Genomic DNA, 14,296 nt, shown 5'->3' with positions numbered 1-14,296 from the left:
GACATTCTGGTGGAAAAAAATGGGATCCCCACTGAAAAAGTTGTAATACCATTCCCCTAGACAATGAGGTGGCCATGATGGTATGAGGACCAGGTTGGGAATTCAGCCAGGACACTGGGGTTAACAACCCTACTCGTACAATAAGTGCCTTGGGATCTTTAGTGACCACAGAGAGTCAGCACACCAATTTAACGTCCCATCCAAAAGACAGCACCTTACACAGGGCAATGTCCACAATCACTGCGCTAGGGCATTGGGATCTTTTGTAGGGACCAGAGTGCCTCCTACTGGCCCTCCAACACCACTTCCAGAAGCATCTGGTCTCACATCCTTGTAAGTACGCATTTCACTGTAAGGTCTGTTGTATTCGACGCATATCACAAATCAAATCAAATTTGATTTGAACCCTAACATTAACCACACTGCTAACACTAATGCAAGCGTTTCGCTACACTTCGAATAACATCTGCTAACCATGTGTATGTGACCAATGCAATTTGATTATATTTGAATGCTGACATTAAATTAAGCCCAAAAATATATCATTTTTGTTTTCATTCATTTTTAAGCTGGTCCATCTAGCGGAAATGGCTCAGTTCTGCCTCCAGGGCAAGATTCATGACAAACGTCAACCTGCTGTGTCTGCATGCACGTGGGTGTGACCGCGTGTGTTTTTTGGGACCTTGGAGAGAAAGAGAGAGCGAGGCAGTCTATTGGTCGGGTTACTAAATCGTGGAGAGAGACCTGTCTGTTGCAGACATGGCCGCCGGTCATTATACTGATTCACAGAATCCTCCTCCCCCTCTTCCTCCCTCTCTCTCCCCCCTCTGACTGACCAAACAAGGGAGTGAAATATTAATGAGTTGATTTAAAGGACAAAGGGTTGTGAAGTTGAGCAGGATCAAAGGCTTATGACACATGCCAGTTGTTAGGATTGTCACCAGCAGCTCTGTGATATGTGGCCAAGGTGAGAAATGGTAGTGGCACTGGTGGGTTAGAGATAGGAGGGAACAATACCCAGAGCAACTTGCATACATTTTCATACTTTTTTTGTTTGTTGCCATACTGGTCTCCCATGGGAATGCAACACACAACCCTGGCATTGCTAGCGCCATGTTCTACCAACTCAGCCAGACGGGACAAGGATTGGAACAATTCCAACAAATCCCTAATTCAAACGGATCAAAAAAACCTGACGACAGAAAAATAGACATACGTCTACCCCAATGCTCTCTGTGGTATATCTCCTCCAAAATGGATTTGATACAAGGTGTTTCTATTGAAATGGCAGGGGGGGGGGTACATGGGACAACACCAGGGGAAGGGAATACTGTCTGTATTGAGGGTAATCGAGTTCCCACTTCCCTACATTCTACACTCGGAGCTTAGACTTGAGTGCTCTGGCAAGCGAGGGAGACTTTCTTGAGCAAGGGGATGGCAGTACTGTTCAGTTATTGTAGTCATGGGCCAGCTGGTATGTGGGCCTGTAAACGTCTAGGTCAAAGGTCACGATTCCTCAGCTTTCCCTGGAGTGACTGACCCCTAATGGCACCCAGTGCAAATTCACAACTAGCTAGAGGAAACTGAGAAACAGGTTCAGGTTCAAAATAATAGCAAACAGAATCATAGGATAGGTCAAATGAAAGGGTGTGGGAGCTAATGGTTTCATAGGACAGGTCAAATGAAAGGGTGTGGAGCTAATGGTTTCAAATTATAAAAAAACAAATGTCTTCATCTTTTCCAGTTATTGTTTGGTCTTTGAGCCATTCAATAAATGTAATCCATCTATTGGACAGTGTGCTCTGTCCTCATCCCTGTTTTAAAATGTGTTTTTTCCCCCTCCTTGGTGGCGACACCTACTGTTGAGATGGGTGAGGTGCCTCTGTCCCTGTGATCTACAGAATATACAGTATGTGCTGCTAAGCCCCATAGATATTGTAGTCTTACGGTTGACTCCATCCTTCGTCGCCTTAAAAGATGGATTTATTTTTTCTTGTGCATGAAAAATCTGTGTTGTAGTGATTATGTTACTTATATTATGCATCTCTTTTCATTTCCAACTAGATATACAGTAGAATAGAAACATCTAAAATGATCTGATCTAAAATAATATAATACAAAATATGAATTGGTTCTGGTGTAAGGTCAAGCATGCACCAAATAAATAGACCTTAAAACAAGCAGAGCCAGAGAGAAACGATGTCCTTGTTTCTCCAGCAACAGCACGTGGGCGTCAAAAGCTAACAAAGGGATCCAACAGTTCAGGAACAGGCATCGTCGGCTTGTGCGCAGGAGTACCCCTTGCTGGACCCCCGCTGTCTTCCTCACCAATAGTCCTACCAATTTCACCAAAATGGTCATATCCCATTCTGTTGCAGATAGAGGGGGGGCTACCCTGGGGTAAGTGCTTGCAGGGAGCAAAAGTACTATCAATTGCCAGCAGAGGAGGCACATACTGGTGAGCAGACACCCCTGTCTAGGAGGGGAATAGACGCAGTCTGCTTAAATGAAAAAGTAACCCTCCCTCACTGACTGATGCAGTGTGATGTGGAAATATACTAGACCCAGTCATGAATAATCTATTTCCACACTCTTTCTCCTTTTTGACATTTAAAAAAAAGGGAACATCCATTTTAGGACTTTTAAATTAGTTGAAATTGAATCCCAGATTGCCCCTTTAGTGCAATGACGAAGGAGCACAAGGAATTATTGTTCCTAAACCGAACCACCTTTCCTACAGTATCGGTCTGATTGAATGGGCACACAGACACAAGAGTGGTGCGGAGGAGCTCCGTGGACCCTTAGTGTCCGGAAGTCATTTAGCCATTCACTGTAATAACTGCGATCTGCAGAGTTGATGTTTTCTTGAGTTCTTGTGTCAATAAACTTATGACATTCATGGATTACTCATTATATTAAGAAAGTCAGATTTAATCAACAAATACAATGCATTCGGAAAGTATTCAGACCCCTTCACTTTTTCCACATTTTGTTATGTTACAGCCTTATTCTAAAATTGATTAAATTGTGTTTTTTTCCCCCTATCAGTCTACACACAATACGCCATAATGACAAAGTAAAAAAAAAACAGAAATATGACATTTAAATAAGTATTCAGAACCTTTACTCAGTACTTTGTTGAAGCACCTTTGGCAGAGATTACAGCCTCAAGTCTTCTTGGGTATGACGCTACAAGCTTGGCACCCCTGTATTTGCTGAGTTTCTCCCATTCTTCCCTGCAGATCCTCTCAAGCTCTGTCAGGTTGGATGAGGAGCGTCGCTGCACAGCTATTTTCAGGTGTCTCCAGAGATGTTCGATCAGGTTCATGTCCGGGCTCTGGCAGGGCCACTTTATTCAATCCATTTTAGAATAACGCTGTAACGTAACAAAATGTGGAAAAAGTGAAGGGGTCTGAATACTTTCCGAATGCACTGTATGCTAGTTTTCATCCTCATTGCCCAACTTTATAAATAATGCACCCTCAACTTCAAACCTCCTTTGTTAGGTATATACCTTAAGTTATATAACTTAACTAAGAAATTAGCTGAAAATAAACATTTAAATTATTTATTGAATAGTCATGACTGTTTGGAGCCATGTCATGACGTAAGACAACGGTGGCGAAGGATATCATTGCTACTTAACGCGGCTCCATGCTCAGTTTTGAGATCCGCCGGTATAGGATTAGCTGGACATTTGGGAACTGTGATAAGGGGCATCCTCTCCCCACTTGGCTATGGGTATGCAGTGATATTGCCAACACAGCCAGATTATTACAGAGTCTTGTACCCTTAAAAATCTATATAACCATTTATTTTATTTAAATATTTTATTCCCTCTGTCGAGGCACAGATCTCAGGAAGGGTACCAAAACATTTCTGCAGCATTGAAGGTCCCCAAGAACACAGTGGCCTCCCATCATTCTTAAATGGAAGAAGTTTGGAACCACCAAGACTCCTCCTAGAGCTGGCCGCCCAGCCACAAATGAGCAATCGGGCGAGAAGGGCATTGGTCAGGGAGGTTACCAAGAACACAATGGTCACGCTGACAGAGCTCCAGAGTTCCTCTATGGAGATGGGAGAACCTTCCAAAAGGTTTCTCCCATCCCACCAATCAGGCATTTATGGTAGAGTGGCAAGACAGAAGCCACTCAGTAAAAAGCACACGACAGCCTGCTTGGAGTTTGCCAAAAGGCACCTAAAGGACTCTCAGACCATGAGAAACAAGATTCTCTGGTCTGAGGAAACCAAGATTGAACTCTGCATCATTAGGGTTTGGCGAGGTAAGCCATCATTGTAAATAAGAATTTGTTCTTAACTGACTTGTCTAGTTAAATAAAGGTTAAATCAAATTAAAATACAAAGCATGGTCTAATATACCATGGCTTTCAGACAATCAGCATTCAGGGCTCGAACCAGGTTTAAAATTGTAATCATAAACTGGGTGGTTCGAGCCCTGAATGCTGATTGGCTGAGAGCCGTGATATGAGACCATATACCAGAGGTACGACAAAACGTTTATTTTTACTGCTCTAATTACGCTGGAAACCAGTTTATAATAGCAATAAGGCACCTCGGCGGTTTGTGGTATATTGCCAATATACCATGGCCTTGCGTCGTGCCTATGAACAGTCCTTAGCCGTAGTACATTGGCCATATACCACATCTCCTCGGGCCTTATTGCTTAAATAAATCCACTTTGTGCATGTACATATCTATAGATAAATCCAACAGGTAAGTTTGAGTGATGAAAGTTGGACAAAGGATCTTGAAATCTCTGAGCAAGAAACACTTGGATGAACATAAAGAAAATAATGATAATCTATTTTCGGGCAATTGTGCGGTTATTATGTGCCAGATGTTACGACTACAAACCGGGGAAAACGGTGAGAAGCGGAGATGGCGGGACCGTTTGGAGGCGCGACCATGGAGTGGGAGGCAGAGAGAACGTTATGTCTCCTGTACACTAGCACGTGGTAAATTGCCACATGCCGCCCAGAGTGGCTCACTTGTGGGCGTGCTGGCAGCATTCAGCAGCACGTTCAATTGTGCGTCAATAATTCAGCATAGCAAGTTTGTATGGTTATTAAATGGGTAAATAGTTTAATCCATTCTCCATTTCATGAATTTATTCACAGGTAAATAGTAATATGTTCTAAAACGCTCTGGTGACAAACACACTTTGCTGCCCTGTTTCCAATCGTCCACATGGCTGGGGGAACCTACTCAAGTTTTATTTTTTAAATTTTTATTTCACCTTTATTTAACCAGGTAGGCTAGTTGAGAACAAGTTCTCATTTGCAACTGCGACCTGGCCAAGATAAAGCATAGCAGTGTGAACAGACAACACAGAGTTACACATGGAGTAAAGTCAATAACACAGTAGGAAAAAAAAGAGTCTATATACATTGTGTGCAAAAGGCATGAGGTAGGCGAATAATTACAATTTTACAGATTAACACTGGAGTGATAAATGATCAGATGGTCATGTACAGGTAGATATGTGTGCAAAAGAGCAGAAAAGTAAATAAATAAAAACAGTATGGGGATGAGGTAGGTAAAAATGGGTGGGTTATTTACCGATAGACTATGTACAGCTGCAGCGATCACATGCCGCGATCACATGCCACTACTGTTCCATCGATGTGGATAGGGGGGTGTTCCCTCTGCTGTTTCCTGAAGTCCACAATCATCTCCTTAGTTTTGTTGACGTTGAGTGTGAGGTTATTTTCCTGACACAACACTCCGAGGGCCCTCACCAACTCCCTGTAGGCCGTCTCGTCGTTGTTGGTAATCAAGCCTACCACTGTTGTGTCGTCCGCAAACTTGATGATTGAGTTTTACTAGGGTAAGTTTGGCGGCGTGAGTGAAGGAGGCAGTCCAAGAATTCAGGTGCGTGAAGGCTACCTGTGTCCTTCATAACGTCACGAGGATGGACACGAGGACCAGGTGGGGATCTGCAGCTCGCCGCCATGTGCCAGAGGAGAAGTCTGCTGCTCTGCAGGATGTTTCAAGGATGGGGTCCAACAACGCAGCAAGAGAGAAGGCAATCTGTGTGCAGGAGATCTTCACCTCCTACTTCTTCGAAGAGGGTGTTGTTCCCTGGCAACACCATAGTGTAGTCTATGTACAACCAATGGCTCTTTATAAGCCATCCATATTGCAATAAGAGTATTATTCCATTTACAGTGTATTGCAAAATGATTCATCCCCCTTTTGGACACTACAGTGAAAATGGTTTGTTAAAACAAGGCCCCTGAACTCTTGTGTATTTTCTGCATTATGCAATGATATGGGCAGCGAACATGTAACGCTTTTACAACATACAGAAGTGCACTGGTTATCAAGGGGCAAATTATTGACACGTTTTTATGAATTGAGAGACGAGCTTAAAGTTTTCTTTACTGACCATAATTTTCACTTGGCTGATCACTTGCATGATGACGAGTTTCTCACATGACTGGCCTATCTGGGTGATGTTTTTTCTTGCCTGAATGATCTAGGATTACAGGGACTCAACTATATTCAATGTGCGGGATTTTTTTTAGGCATTAACAAGAACACAGATCTTTCCATCATTGTATGCTTTTTTGTGTGCAAATGAACTCAAGCTTACAGACAATGTCAAATGAAATATAGCGAAGCACCTGAGTGAGTTGGATACACAATTACGCAGGTACTTTCCCGAAACTGATGACACAAACAGCTGGATTCGTTATCCCTTTCATGCCCTGCCTCCAGTCCACTTACTGATATCTGAACAAGAGAGTCTCATCTAAATTGCGACAAGCAGTTCTGTGAAAATGGAATTTAATCAGAAGCCACTGCCAGATTTCTGGATAGAGCTGTGCTCAGAGTTTCTTTCCTTGGCAAATTGCGCTGTTAAGACACTGATGCCCTTTGCAACCACGTACCTACATTTGAAGTCGGAAGTTTACATACTTAGGCTGGAGTCATTAAAACTAGTTTTTGAACCACTCCACACATTTCTTGTTAAACAAACTACAGTTTTGGCAAGTCGGTTAGGACATCTACTTTGTGCATGACAAGTCATTTTTCCAACAAATGTTTACAGACAGTGAAATAATCTATCACAATTCCAGTGGGTCAGACGTTTACATACACCAAGTTGAATGTGCCTTTAAACAGCTTGGAAAATTCCAGAAAATAATGCCATGGCTTGAGAAGCTTCTGATAGGTTAATTGACATCATTTGAGTCAATTGACATCATTTGAGTCAATTGGAGGTGTACCTGTGGTTGTATTTCAAGGACTACCATCAAACTCAGTGCCTCTTTGCTTGACATCATGGGAAAATCAAAAGAAATCAGCCAAGACCTCAGAAAAGAAATTGTAGACCTCTACAAGTCTGATTCAATTTCCAAATGCCTGAAGATACCACATTCATTTGTACAAACAATAGTACGCAAGTATAAACACCATGGGACGACGCAGCCGTCATACCACTCAGGATACGCGTTCTGTCTCCTAGAGATGAACATACTTTGGTGCGAAAAGTGCAAATCAATCCCAGAACAGCAGCAAAGGACCCTGTGAAGATGCTGGGGGAAACGGGTACAAAAGTATCTATAACCACAGTAAAACAAGTCCTATATCGACATAACCTGAAAGGCCGCTCAGCAAGGAAGAAGCCACTGCTCCAAAACCGCCATTAAAAAAGCCAGACTACGGTTTGCAACTGCACATGGGGACAAAGATCATACTTTTTGGAGAAATGTCCTCTGGTCTGATGAAACAAAAATAGAACTGTTTGGCCATAATGACCATCATTATGTTTGGAGGAGAAAGGGCTTGCAAGCCGAAGAACACTATCCCAACCGTGGGATATATAACATGTTTATTGTATCAAATGGTTGCCTACAATGGCATATACATTAATAGGCTACTTGATGGCCAGAGGCAAATGTATAATTTCTCCACATTTAATGTCGGTTTCATTGCAAACTTTTCCCCATTGAAAGAACCATGCAAGGGAGTTCCATAACTTCCATTTCACATTTCCACTCGGGCAGCCCCCCGAGACCCAATACCTGAGCATACATTTAAAAAAACTTTGCTTGATGCCATTTTCTTTAAGCAAAGTCAACATTAGAATGCAGTTTAAACCTCCGAGCGAATTTATGGAATGCCCCAAAGTAGTTTCCAGGTGGAAACAGACGTCTCCGTAATGACTGACTCTCTAAATAGCCAACCTACAACTGGTATGGGGCGGCAGGGTAGCCTAGTGGTTAGAGCGTTGGACTAGTAACCGGAAGGTTACAAGTTCAAACCCCCGAGCTGACACACAAATCTGTCGTTCTGCCCCTGAACAGGCAGTTAACCCACTGTTCCTAGGCCGTCATTGAAAATAAGAATTTGTTCTTAACTGACTTGCCTGGTTAAATAAAGGTAAAAAAAAAATTAAAAATAAAATAAAGTTGTCACGACGTGCTGCTCCCTCTAGTTTACGTGCCTCAGCCAATAGCTATAGTGTTCGTGCTCTCTCAACACACACGCACACACACCCTCCCGCCAACCTGAACTTCCCACCAATCACTCAGCAACAGCCTGCATTCACTGCCTGACAATCAGCAGCAGGTCGCAGGGAAATATATATTTTTTTTTAATGCCATGGCGGTGCAATTTAGAAATAGACAAAAAAAACGTGAATATGGCAACAGCTCGGAACAGGATATAGCCGAGTACACATGCGCACTAGTATAACTTTGGTCGTTTCTATGCCCTTTATCAGGAGCTGGCGGGAGAAGAAAAAAAAGTTTGCTTAAAACAATTCAGAGACTGCAACGAATACATACGAATGACACATAAGGAGAGCGAATCAATATTATAATCCTGAAATCGTCCTTGGCCAGCTCTCCCGCTATCTCTCTCAGAATGACCTTCTTGATCCAAATCAGTCAGGTTTCAAGACTAGTCATTCAACTGAGACTGCTCTTCTCTGTATCACGGAGGCCCTCCGCACTGCTAAAGCTAACTCTCTCTCCTCTGCTCTCATCCTTCTAGACCTATCGGCTGCCTTCGATACTGTGAACCATCAGATCCTCCTCTCCACCCTCTCCGAGTTGGGCATCTCCGGCGCGGCCCACGCTTGGATTGCGTCCTACCTGACAGGTCGCTCCTACCAGGTGGCGTGGCGAGAATCTGTCTCCTCACCACGCGCGCTCACCACTGGCGTCCCCCAGGGCTCTGTTCTAGGCCCTCTCCTATTCTCGCTATACACCAAGTCACTTGGCTCTGTCATAACCTCACATGGTCTCTCCTATCATTGCTATGCAGACGACACACAATTAATCTTCTCCTTTCCCCTTCTGATGACCAGGTGGCGAATCGCATCTCTGCATGTCTGGCAGACATATCAGTGTGGATGACGGATCACCACCTCAAGCTGAACCTCGGCAAGACGGAGCTGCTCTTCCTCCCGGGAAGGACTGCCCGTTCCATGATCTCGCCATCACGGTTGACAACTCCATTGTGTCCTCCTCCCAGAGCGCTAAGAACCTTGGCGTGATCTGTACAACACCCTGTCGTTCTCAACTAACATCAAGGCGGTGGCCCGTTCTTGTAGGTTCATGCTCTACAACATCCAGAGTACGACCCTGCCTCACACAGGAAGCAGCGCAGGTCCTAATCCAGGCACTTGTCATCTCCCGTCTGGATTACTGCAACTCGCTGTTGGCTGGGCTCCTGCCTGTGCCATTAAACCCTACAACTCATCCAGAACGCCGCAGCCCGTCTGGTGTTCAACCTTCCCAAGTTCTCTCCCGTCACCCCCGCTCCTCCGCTCTCTCCACTGGCTTCCAGTTGAAGCTCGCATCCGCTACAAGACCATGGTGCTTGCCTACGGAGCTGTGAGGGAGGCGGCACCTCAGTACCTCCAGGCTCTGATCAGGCCCTACACCCAAACAAGGGCACTGCGTTCATCCACCTCTGGCCTGCTCGCCTCCCTACCACTGAGGAAGTACAGTTCCCGCGCAGCCCAGTCAAAACTGTTCGCTGCTCTGGCCCCCCAATGGTGGAACAAACTCCCTCACGACGCCAGGACAGCGGAGTCAATCACCACCTTCCGGAGACACCTGAAACCCCACCTCTTTCAGGAATACCTAGGATAGGATAAAGTAATCCTTCTCACCGCCCCCCTTAAAAGATTTAGATGCACTATTGTAAAGTGGCTGTTCCACTGGATGTCTTAAGGTGAACGCACCAATTTGTAAGTCGCTCTGGATAAGAGCGTCTGCTAAATGACTTAAATGTAAATGTAAATGTAAATCAGCTGCAACTGTCAATATTAAAACAAAGCTTAAAAACGATGTTTGAGAACTTGAATCCAGAATGTGAATGGTGAAGTCGCTTCCGGACACGGCTTCCTCACCACTCTATTCTTGTGTAAACACTAGCGAGAGACACTGAGCACACAGAAGACCACGTTGAGCATACGGCAGCACAGTATAATCAATTAGTCATACTGCGAGGGGTCATCAATGACGACATGTCAAAATCCCAGTCTAAACATAGAACATATCCAACAGGCTATATCTGGTTGTTAAATATTCAAAATATAACAGGCTAGAATGAAATTGTTCCAAATCTATCGTAATCTATTCACAACTATAAAAGTCCTGGCTTCCAGTATGCAGCCATAAACTAAATGTGATTTCCGTGACGCCAATGCCAACTCGCTGAATAACGTCTGATTTTACTTGACAGCGCTGCTCGAAGTGCCTTTGTAGCACTGTAACAATAAACTGATCAAAGAAACTGGGAAATCCATACAGTCTGGCCAAAGACAGTCTCTCAATACACCCGCTTTGTCTACATTCTCCAAGAATTCACTAGAGAAAAGGCGACAATGAGAAGAGAGAAAGAAAGGAGGATGAGAGAAAGGTGTCAGAGATGGAGAAATAGTGGGAACATAAAATATGTCTTCCAGAAAGTGCTGACACTTGTTTTACAGTATGGTGCTCCCTTCACATACACAGAATGTTAGATTACACACAAACTCCTTCATGTTATCGTCACATTTGGGGTGCGAGAGGGGGAACTGACCGAGGGGACAGGAAGAAGTGTATGGAATAAAGTCTGTAGCAGCAGATTTGTAATAGTCAGACTGGTACAAACTGGAATTCAAGTTGCACAGAAAATACTTGCATAGTAAGAGAATATTATATATTAGCATAAAGTAGTCATAGGTAGTAGGATAGTAATAGAATATATAATATCAAACTCCATTAGGAAAAAAGCTTGATGACATGCAGGAAAAGTATCATTCTATGCAGAGTAAGCATATGCCTAATACTATTAACAGGTGAATGATTGCATGCATGGATACGCAGTATAAAAGTCTAGCAAATCATCATTCCAGGGGTGGTTTCAGGACCTGACCTATTACAGATTTGGGACTAGTTTAGAATAAGACCTTGGTTGCCACAGGAATTATTTGGAACAAAGCATCTTTATCCAGAGAGCATTTACGGTTGAGCTCCTTGGCAGTTGCCCACTTGCACTGAAAGGGAACATTGTGAGAGTGGATGGAGACTCTGTCCGCAGCCTCACAATGAGCCGAGTTTCCGGGCAGCAACACTCAACACACTGCAGGAAGGCTTCTGGACAATACCAGAGGGCATTTCCTGTTTGCTGTCACCATAGCAACCACTTGTCCTACCTTCCCGTTACAGGTAGGGACTTAAACTGGAGCCAATGAGAAACTGGGACAATGTGAAAATATTGCAGTCGCTTTATTTTAACTGTTACAGTAGCTGCTGGTTTAGTGCCAATATAGACTACTTCAAGCCAAAACTTGAGATGGGTGTTGAGCGAAACCACATATCCGGCTCTGCATAGGCCACAGTAAAGCCCATAGTGGAGAGATACAGTAGCTATAGAAGGAGACATGGCTAAAGTTCAGAAGTCCGGTGCATCCCATTCTTATATTGTGCCCTACTTTTGACCAGGTCCCATGGGACGCAACCGTCCAGTTCCACCCATCCCCTCCCCTCCCCTACAGGACCTCAGAGCAGCACTGTGTTGCTGGATTAGCCCAGTACAGTACACTGATCCACAGTGAAATGCAGAATCATAGACAGTCAGCCATCATGAATGTACCAGACCCAGCCAGGTGTCTCATCTAAGACAAATAGTGTTGGGAATACTCTGAATATGCACCTGCAACCCTTCTCCTCTCACTACTGAAAGTCTCCCCTCCCCCTCTGTACTGTAGCCTAGTCTGCATAAAGCTATCCAGCCCATTAGCCCTGATCCTTCAGCACCATTCTGCCCAGGCCAGATGGAAGAGGGAGCAGACAGAACAAGGACACGGTTGAGTCCCAATGGAACCCTATTCCCATTGGGCTCTGGTCAAAAGTAGTGCACTGGAATATGGTGCTTATTTGGGACGCATCCCAGGTTCAGAAGGAGGCCTTTCATCAGACTGTTCCCAGTCCAGGATACACTCCCAAGAAATGCTGTGTTTAGATGACCCAACTGCTGGGTTGCAGGCATTGAGTCAGTTGGTTGGGTTGTTTTCTTTAAAAATACAAGGTTGGGTTGTTGATGCATGACACAGTGGGTCAGATCAGAACACTGGAGGAGTGGCTTAGTCTGGGCATGGCTTTCAGGATGTTTTTTGGGCTCCCGTGAGAGTAAATGTCATTACAGCACATGTGTTCTGTTGTATTGTAATCAAATGTTAAGGTTGAACATTTTTGTAGTTTAATGAGGCTTACACAAGTGTATGACTTAAGAGCCTATGCTTATCCCAATGTTGGGATAGTTATCACTTTGTAAAAAATGGTATAACATTATTATTTACATATAGTGGTAGAATATGTAATGTGACAAAATATTAAAGGAAAGTAGAAATTTGTAGTATACAAACTTAACATGATCAACAGGAATTAAATTTACTTTCACGTGTGGCCAAAAAGAACCACCTGAAAGCCACACCCCTAATAAGCCACACCTCCTGAAACAAACCTATGGATTCAATTAAAAAATACCCAGCCCGAAAGTGAATAAAAACCCAACTGATGGTTAAATTAACCTGTTTGGATAATCCCAACATGTTGGGTTATTCACGGAACCCAAATGGCTGGGTCAAAATAACCCACCGTGTGTTCTGTCCAATATTTACCCAGCACTGGGTTACCAAATAACCCAAATCTAGAAAAACTGAAGAGACAACATCAGTGGAAGGTATACAAAATAAACTGATTGATTCTATTAAAGTATATGGGTTAATTCACCATGCCAAAATGGGACATTGGGGAGGGAATGGGGTGAAATTAACTGGAAACAAACGGGTCAGACAGGACTGACGTTGGTTCCCCAATCCAGATCTGATGCTGCATGTGCTTGAGACCCAAAGATGCTCATTAAAATGTTGCAAAACCTATTGTTGCTCGACATGCACTGTCTGAGTCTGACAGTATGGAATATTACATCAAAAGGTACACTCTCAAAAAAAGGTTATTGATGGGTTCTTTGTCAGGGGTGAGCATGATATGTGTAACCATTCTATTTTGCATATCAGAATGGTTCTTTACTGCTGTGATGGTTGTGAAGAACCATCCTGTTCTTTCCCTCTACACCATGTTTTCCTTTATGCCATGAAATGCGACACTTAAAACGTTCCTGTAATTTGATGGTACTCTACAGCCCTTATGGTACTCATGTGATCTTATGTGAAGTTAATGTAATAACATGTGACAACAAGAAACTACACGTGAAAACGTGGTCACGTGAAGTGTTCCAAAAACACATGATTTCACATTTGAAATTTCATGTGAAATCATGTGATTTTTCTGTAAGGTAGGGTACTGGTTGCAGTGAAAGTATGGTAAAAACACAACAAGCTACTGGATTTTGTGTATTTGTTCCAACCGTCAGTGGAAGTGTTGTACCAATTTGAGTGGTTGATGGATATCTTCTCAAAGGTTGAGCACCTCTTAATGTCAGTTCAGCAATCTTCGTAAGAACATGTGACAAAGACATTCAGTTAAGAGGTTACTGTGCATTTCACAGTAAATTAATGGCAGTTAGTTGCCTGGTAGTTATTGTAAAATTCCCAGTAACTTAATAGCCAGTTACTGCACGTAACACTGTACTTTCACTGATCTTTTATGAGTATTATTATATTTTTGATTTAATGATCCAGAAAACAATGCATTGGCAGGGCAATTCAAGCAAAGCCAATATGCAGTGATACTGTATTGGGCCTATAGCCAAATGCACAAACATCATTGCTATAGTACTGTTTTAATAGGTTAATGTTGCATAGGTT

The 14,296-nt window shown here is 43.4% G+C and overlaps 1 protein-coding gene across 1 annotated transcript in view; it reads right to left on the bottom strand.

Annotated features, from left to right (window-relative positions):
• LOC115105183 (SWI/SNF-related matrix-associated actin-dependent regulator of chromatin subfamily D member 3) overlaps positions 1-14,296 on the bottom strand; it is a 70,854-nt gene that overhangs the window by 47,303 nt on the left and 9,255 nt on the right. The gene's annotated exons all lie outside the window — the stretch shown is intronic.

The sequence above is a fragment of the Oncorhynchus nerka genome, linkage group LG22, assembly GCF_034236695.1.
Source record: "Oncorhynchus nerka isolate Pitt River linkage group LG22, Oner_Uvic_2.0, whole genome shotgun sequence".
Lineage (NCBI taxonomy): Eukaryota > Metazoa > Chordata > Actinopteri > Salmoniformes > Salmonidae > Oncorhynchus > Oncorhynchus nerka.
Note: the sequence above shows the minus strand (reverse complement) of the source record. Positions and strands in the feature narration are given on the sequence as shown.